Source organism: Callithrix jacchus, chromosome 22, assembly GCF_049354715.1.
Source record: "Callithrix jacchus isolate 240 chromosome 22, calJac240_pri, whole genome shotgun sequence".
Lineage (NCBI taxonomy): Eukaryota > Metazoa > Chordata > Mammalia > Primates > Cebidae > Callithrix > Callithrix jacchus.
The window spans coordinates 35,415,306-35,424,128 of NC_133523.1; positions in this window are offsets into that span (position 1 = coordinate 35,415,306).

An 8,823-nucleotide genomic window follows, 5' to 3' on the forward strand; every position below is an offset into this window, starting at 1 on the left:
ATTCATCCCAGGGATGCAAGGCTCGTTCAACATACGTAAGTCTATAAACCTAATTCACCACATAAACAGAAACAAAAACAAAAACCACATGATTATCTCAATTGACACAAAGAAGGCCTTAGACAAAATTCAACAGCTCGTTATGCTAAAATCCCTCAATAAACTCAGTATTGATGGAACGTATCTCAAAGTAACAAAAGCTATTTATGACAAACCAACAGCCAATATCATAGTGAAGGGGCAAAAACTGAAAGCATTTCCTTTCAATCTGGCACTAGACAAGGATGCCCTCTCTCACCACTCTCATCCAATAGAGTACTGGAATTTCTAGCCAGAGCAATCAGGAAAGAAGAAGAAATAAAGTATATTCAAATAGGAAAGGAGGAAGCCAAATTGTCTCTATTGGTAGATGACATGATAGTATACCTAGAAGACCCCATTGCCTCAGCCCAAAAACTCCTGAAACTGATAAGCAACTTCAGTATAGTCTCAGGATATAAAATCAATGTGCAAAAATCACAAGCATTCCTATACACGAACAGCAGCCTTAAAAAAAGCCACATCAAGAATAAACTGCCATTCGTGATTGCTACAAAAAGAATAAGATACCTAGGAATACAACTCACAAGGAACGTAAGGGACCTCTTCAAGGAAAACTACAAACCACTGCTCAACGAAATAAGAGAGGACACAAACAGATGGAGAAATATTCCATGTTCATGGTTAGGAAGAATCAATATTGTGAAAATGGCTATACTGCCCAAAGTAATTTACAGAATCAACGCTATCCCCATCAAGCTACCATTGACTTTCTTCACGGAACTGGAAAAAACCACAATGAACTTCATATGGAACCAAAAGAGAGCCTGCATAGCCAAGTCAATTCTAAGCAAAAAGAACACAGTGGGAGGCATCACACTACCGGACTTCAAACTATACTACAAGGCTACAGTAATCAAAACAGCATGGTACTGGTACCAAAACAGAGATACAGACCAATGGAACAGAACAGAGGCATCGGAGGCAGCACAACATATCTACAGCCATACAATCTTTGATAAACCTGACAGAAACAAGCAATGGGGAAAGGATTCCCTGTTTAATAAATGGTGTTGGGAAAACTGGCTAGCCATGTGCAGAAAGCAGAAACTGGACCCCTTCCTGACACCTTACACTAAAATTAACTCCAGATGGATTAAAGACTTAAACATAAGACCTGGCACCATAAAAACCCTAGAAGAAAATCTAGGCAAAACCATCCAGGAAATAGGAGTAAGCAAAAACTTCATGACCAAAACACCAAAAGCATTGGCAGCAAAAGCCAAAATAGAAAAATGGGACCTAATCAAACTCCACAGCTTCTTCACGGCAAAAGAAACAGTCACTAGAGTGAATCGGCAACCAACAGAATGGGAAAACTTTTTTTTTTTTATTACATTTTAGGTTTTGGGGTACATGTGCAGAACATGCAAGACAGTTGCATAGGTACACACATGGCAGTGTGCTTTGCTTGCTTTCTCCTTTTCACCCACATTTGGCATTTTTCCCCAGGCTATCCCTTCCTACTTCCCCCTCCCACTGGCCCTCCCCTTTTCCCCCAATAGACCCCAGTGTTTAGTACTCCCCTCTCTGTGTCCATGTGTTCTCAATTTTCATCACCCGCCTATGAGTGAGAATATGCGGTGTTTCATTTTCTGTTCTTGTGTCAGTTTGCTGAGAATGATGTTCTCCGGATTCATCCATGTCCCTACAAACGACACGAACTCATCATTTCTGATTGCTGCATAATATTCCATGGTGTATATGTGCCACATTTTCCCAATCCAGTTTATCATCAATAAGCATTTGGGTTGATTCCAGGTCTTTGCTATTGTAAACAGTGCTGCAATGAACACTCGTGTGCATGCGTCCTTATAGTGGAATGATTTATAGTCCTTTAGATATATACCCAGTAATGGGATTGCTGGGTCAAATGGAATTTCTATTTCTAAGGCCTTGAGGAATCGCCACACTGTCTTCCACAACGGTTGAACTAATTTACACTCCCACCAACAGTGTAAAAGTGTTCCTATTTCTCCACATCCTCTCCAGCATCTGTTGTCTCCAGATTTTTTAATGATCACCATTCTAACTGGCGTGAGATGGTACCTCAATGTGGTTTTGATTTGCATCTCTCTGATGACCAGTGACGATGAGCATTTTTTCATATGATTGTTGGCCTCATATCTGTCCTCTTTCGTAAAGTGTCTGTTCATATCCTTTGCCCAATTTTGAATGGGCTTGTTTGTTTTTTTCCTGTAAATCTGTTTGAGTTCTTTGTAAATTCTGGATATCAGCTCTTTGTCAGATGGGTAAACTGCAAAAATTTTTTTCCATTCTGTTGGTTGCCGATTCACTCTAGTGACTGTTTCTTTTGCCGTGCAGAAGCTGTGGAGTTTGATTAGGTCCCATTTGTCTATTTTGGCTTCTGTTGCCAACGCTTTTGGTGTTTTGTTCATGAAGTCCTTGCCTACTCCTATGTCCTAGATGGTTTTGACTAGATTTTCTTCTAGAATTTTTATGGTGCCAGGTCTTATGTTTAAGTCTTTAATCCATCTGGAGTTAATTTTAGTGTAAGGTGTCAGGAAGGGGTCCAGTTTCTGCTTTCTGCACATGGCTAGCCAGTTTTTCCAACACCATTTGTTAAACAGGGAATCCTTTTCCCATTGCTTGTTTCTGTCAGGTTTATCAAAGATTGTATGGCTGTAGATATGTTGTGTTGCCTCCGATGCCTCTGTTCTGTTCCATTGGTCTATATCTCTGTTTTGGTACCAGTACCATGCTGTTTTGATTACTGTAGCCTTGTAGTATAGTTTGAAATCTGGTAGTGTGATGCCTTCCACTGTGTTCTTTTTGCTTAGAGTTGACTTGGCTCTGCGGGCTCTCTTTTGGTTCCATATGAAGTTCATTGTGGTTTTTTCCAGTTCTGTGAAGAAAGTCAATGGTAGCTTGATGGGGATAGCATTGATTCTGTAAATTACTTTGGGCACTATAGTCATTTTCATAATATTGATTCTTCCTAACCATGAACATGGAATGTTTCTCCATCTGTTTGTGTCCTCTCTTATTTCATTGAGCAGTGGTTTGTAGTTTTCCTTGAAGAGGTCCCTTACGTTTTTTGTGAGTTGTATTTCAAGGTATTTTATTCTTTTTGTAGCAATTGTGAATGGCATTTCGTTCTTGATTTGGCTTTCTTTAAGTCTGTTATTGATGTACAGGAGTGCTTGTGATTTTCGCACATTGATTTTATATCCTGAGACTTTGCTGAAGTTGCTTATCAGTTTCAGGAGTTTTTGGGCTGAGGCAATGGGGTTTTCTAGGTATACTATCATGTCGTCTGCAAATAGAGACAATTTGGCTTCCACCTTTCCTATTTAAATACCCTTTATTTCTTTTTCTTGCCTGATTGCTCTGGCTAGAACTTCCAGTACTATATTGAATAGGAGTGATGAGAGAGGGCCTTCTTGTCTAGTGCCAGATTTCAAAGGGAATGCTTCCAGTTTTTGCCCATTCAGGATGATATTGGCTGTTGGTTTGTCATAAATAGCTTTTATTACTTTGAGATACGTTCCATTGATACTGAGTTTATTGAGGGTTTTTAGCATAAAGGGCTGTTGAATTTTGTCAATGCCTTCTCTGCGTCAATTGAGATAATCATGTGGTTTTTGTTTTTGGTTCTGTTTATGTGGTGAATTGCGTTTATAGACTTGCATATGTTGAACCAGCCTTGCATCTCCGGGATGAATCCTACTTGATCATGATGAAGAAGCTTTTTGATTTGCTGTTGCAATCGGCTTGCCAATATTTTATTGAAGATTTTTGTATGTATGTTCATCATGTACATTGGCCTGAAGTTTTCTTTTCTTCTTGGGTCTCTGCTGGGTTTTGGTATCAGGATGATATTGGTCTCATAAAATGATTTGGGAAGGATTCCCTCTTTTTGGATTATTTGGAATAGTTTCAGAAGGAATGGTACCAGCTCCTCTTTGTGTGTCTGGTAGAATTCGGCTGTGAACCCATCTGGACCTGGGCTTTTTTTGTGTTTTAGGCTCTTAGTTGCTGCCTCGACTTCTGCCCTTGTTATTGGTCTATTCATATTTCAGCTTCCTCCTGGTTTAGGCTTGGGAGGAGAGAGGAGTCCAGGAATTTATCCATTTCTTCCAGGTTTACTAGTTTATGTGCATAGAGTTGTCTGTAATATTCTCTGATGATGATTTGAATTTCTGTGGAATCTGTGGTGATTTCCCCTTTACCATTCTTTATTGCATCTATTTGGTTGTTCTCTCTTTTATTTTTAATCAATCTGGCGAGTGGTCTGTCTATTTTGTTGATCTTTTTAAAAAAACCAGCTTTTGGATTTATTGAATTTTTGAAGGGTTTTTCGTGTCTCAATCTCCTTCAATTCAGCTCTGATCTTAGTTATTTCTTGTCTTCTGCTGGGTTTTGAGCTTTTTTGATCTTGCTCCTCTAACTCTTTCAATTTTGACGATAGGGTGTCAATTTTGGATCTCTCCATTCTCCTCATATGGGCACTTATTGCTAATACTTTCCTCTAGAGACTGCTTTAAATGTGTCTCAGAGATTCTGGCATGTTGTGTCTTCATTCTCATTGGTTTCGAAGAACTTCTTTATTTCTGCCTTCGTTTCATTGTTTATCCAGTAAACATTCAAGAGCCAGTTGTTAAGTTTCCATGAAGCTGTGGAGTTCTGGGTAGGTTTCTGAATTCTGAGTTCTAACTTGATTACACTATGGTCTGAGAGGCTGTTTATGATTTCAGTTGTTTTGCATTTGCTGAGGAGTGCTATACTTCCAATTATGTGGTCAATTTTAGAGTTGGTGTGATGTGGTACTGAGAAGAATGTATATTCTGTGGCTTTGGGATGGAGAGTTCTGTAAATGTCTATCAGGTTTGCTTGCTCCAGGTCTGAGTTCAAGCCCTAGATATCCTTCTTTATTTTCTGCCTGGTTGATGTGTCTAATATTGACCGTGGAGTGCTAAAGTCTTCCACTATTATTGTGTAAGAGTCTAAGTCTCTTCGTAGGTCATTAAGAACTTGCCTTATGTATCTGGGTGCTCCTGTATTGGGTCCATATATGTTTAGGATCATTAGCTCTTCTTGTTGTATCGATCCTTTTACCACTATGTAATGGCCTTCTTTGTCTCTTTTGATCTTTGTTGCTTTAAAGTCTATTTTATCAGAGATGGGAATTGCAACTCCTGCTTTTTTTTTGCTCTCCATTTGCTTGGTAAATCTTCCTCCATCCCTTTATTTTTAGCCTTTGTGTATTCTTGCATGTGAGATGGGTTTCCTGGATACAGCACACTGATGGGTTTTGGATTTTTATCCAATTTGCCAGTCTGTGTCTTTTGATTGGTGCACTTAGCCCATTTACATTTAGGGTTAATATTGTTATGTGTGAATTTGATAGTGCCATTTTGATGCTAGCTGGCTGTTTTGCCCGTTAGTTGTTGTGGATTCTTCATTATGTTGATGCTCTTTAGCATTTAGTGTGATTTTGGAATGGCTGGTACTGGTTGTTCCTTTCTATGTGTAGTGCCTCTTTCAGGAGCTCTTGTAAAGCAGGCCTGGTGGTGACAAAATCTCTGAGTACTTGCTTGTTCGCAAAGGATTTTATTTTTCCTTCACTTCTGAAGCTCAGTTTGGCTGGATATGAAATTCTGCGTTGAAAGTTATTTTCTTTAAGGATGTTGAATATTGGCCCCCACTCTCTTCTGGCTTGTAGTGTTTCTGCTGAGAGATCTGCTGTGAGTCTGATGGGCTTCCCTTTGTGTGTGACCCGACCTTTCTCTCTGGCTGCCTTTAGTATTTTCTCCTTTATTTCAACCTTGTTGAATCTGACGATAATGTGCCTTGGGGTTGCTCTTCTTGCGGAATATCTTTGTGGTGTTCTCTGTATTTCCTGCATTTGAGTGTTGGCCTGTCTTGCTAGGTGGGGAAAATTTTCCTGGATGATGTCCTGAAGAATATTTTCCAGCTTGGAGTCATTCTCTTCGTCCCCTTCTGGTACACCTATCAAACATAGGTTAGGTCTCTTCACATAGCCCCACATTACTTGGAGACTTTGTTCATTTTTTGGTGTGCTTTTTTCTCTGATCATGGTTTCTCGTTTTATTTCATTGAGTTGATCTTCGACTTCTGATATTCTTTTTTCTGCTTGGTCAATTCGGCTATTGAAACTTGTGCCTGCTTCGTGAAGTTCTCGTATTGTGTTTTTCAGCTCCTTTAATTCATTCATATTCCTCTCTAAGTTATCCATTCTTGTTATCATTTCCTCGAATCTTTTTTCATATCTTTTTTCAAGGTTCTTAGTTTTTTTGCATTGATTTAAAACATGTTCTTTTAGCTCATAAAAGTTTCTCATTATCCACCTTCTGAAGTCTAATTCCATCATTTCGTCACAGTTATTTTCCGTCCAGCTTTGCTCCCTTGCTGGTGAGGAGTTTTGTTCCTTTCTAGGAGGTGAGGTGTTCTGGTTTCGGGTGTTTTCCTCCTTTTTGCGCTGGTTTCTTCCCATCTTTGTGGATTTATCCACCTGTCATCTGTGTAGTTGCTGACTTTTCAATTGGGTCTCTGAATGGACACCCAGATTGTTGATGATGAAGTATTTTTGTTACTGGATTTTCCTTCTACCAGTTTAGCTCCTTCGCCTTACGACTGCTGAGGTCCGCTCCAGGCCCTGCTTGTCTGGGGTGCACCTATAGCAGCTGCAGAACAGTGAGGGATGCTACCAGTTTCTTTTTCTGCTATCTTTGTCCCAGAATGATGCCTGCCAAATGTCAGTCTTTTGGATATAATGGGGTCAGGGAGCTGCTTGAGGAGACACTCTGTACTTTATAGAAGCTCAATTGCTGAGCTGTGAGCTCTGTTGTTCATTCAGGTCTGTTAGGCTGCTATGTTTAATTCTGTGGCAACAGAACTCATTAAAAAACCTCTTTTTTTCTCAGATGCTCTGTCTGGGGAGGTTGGGGCTTTATCTTTGAGTGTCCATTGTGCTGTCCTGCCCAGCTAGGAGGCAGTCTAGTCACGATTTGCCTGCTGAGGCTCTGCCCTGCTGGTGTGAGGTTTGCCCTGTTGCTGCAGGCTCTGCCCTTCTGCTGCAGTCTTCGCCCTGCTGCCATGGGCAATGCCCTGTGGCAGAGTCTCTCTGTTGTAGCAGGTTGCCTCGGCAACAGCAGGCTGCATCATCAATGGGCGTGTACCTCAGTAGGGGCTGATTGCCTCGGTAATGGCGGATGCCCCTCCCCCACGAAGCTGCACTTTCAGGGAACCTCTCCACCAGGAGTGTTTGGAATCGTTGTTTTGTTTGTCGCACTGCGCTACTTCAAATGCTGAATTTCTGGAATCTCCTGGGCTGGCTCACTATCCAAGTCCCATTCAGTCTCAAGTTCGGCCCTCTCAAGTCTCAGGTTGCCAGTTCAACAGGGCACCCGGACCAGTGTGCTTTGTGCGGAGCGCTGTGGAGCACCGCTGCACTACAGTGCGGGCCGCCGCCGCATTGGCTGCCGGCTACACCAGGCAAAACCTCTGCCTGGCGTCCCGCATCTCTTTTATACCTGGGAATTTTCCCATTCTGTGAGCAACAAAGATCTGTCTGGAAATGCGTCCCTGACTCACCCTCCCCGCGCATACACCGAGAGCTTCAATCCTGGGTTGTTCTCACAGCGCCATCTTGAGTCCTCCCCCCGGGAAAACATTTTTGCAGTTTACCCATCTGACAAAGGGCTGATATCCAGAATTTACAAAGAACTCAAACAGATTTACAGGAAAAAAACAAACAAGCCCATCCAAAAATGGGCAAAGGATATGAACACACACTTTACAAAAGAAGACATACATGAGGCCAACAAACATATGAAAAAAATGCTCATCATCACTGGTCATCAGAGAGATGCAAATCAAAACCACATTGAGATACCATCTCACGCCAGTTAGAATGGTGATCATTAAAAAATCTGGAGACAACAGATGCTGGAGAGGATGTGGAGAAATAGGAACACTTTTACACAGCTGGTGGGATTGTAAATTAGTTCAACCATTGTGGAAGACAGTGTGGTGATTCCTCAAGGCCTTAGAAACAGAAATTCCATTTGACCCAGCAATTCCATTACTGGGTATATACCCAAAGGACTATAAATCGTTCTACTATAAGGACACATGCACACGAATATTCATTGCAGCACTGTTTACAATAGCAAAGACCTGGAACCAACCCAAATGCCCATCGATGATAGACTGAACTGGGAAAATGTGGCACATATACACCATGGAATACTATGCAGCAATCAAAAATGATGAGTTTGTGTCGTTTGTAGGGACATGGATGAATCTGGAGAACATCATTCTCAGCAAACTGACACAAGAAGAGCAAATTAAATACCACATATTCTCACTCATAGGCAGGTGATGAATAATGAGAACACATGGACACAGGGAGGGGAGCACTACACACTGGGGTCTATTGGGGGGAATACGGGAGGGACAGTGGTGGGGGGAGCTGGAGAGAAAAAGCATGGGGAGAAATGCCAGATGTGGGTGAAGGGGAGGAAGGCAGCAAAACACACTGTCACGTGTGTACCTATGCAACTATTTTGCATGTTCTGCACATGTACCTCAAAATCTAAAATGCAATAAAAAAATAAAAATAAATAAATTCCCTTTTTCTAAGTCTGTGCCTCAACAATTCCAGACATGAAGTTTTATATCCTTTATTCCTTAACTCAGAGGGAGTGCATAGGAGTTTAATTCTTGGTTTTTCTAGTT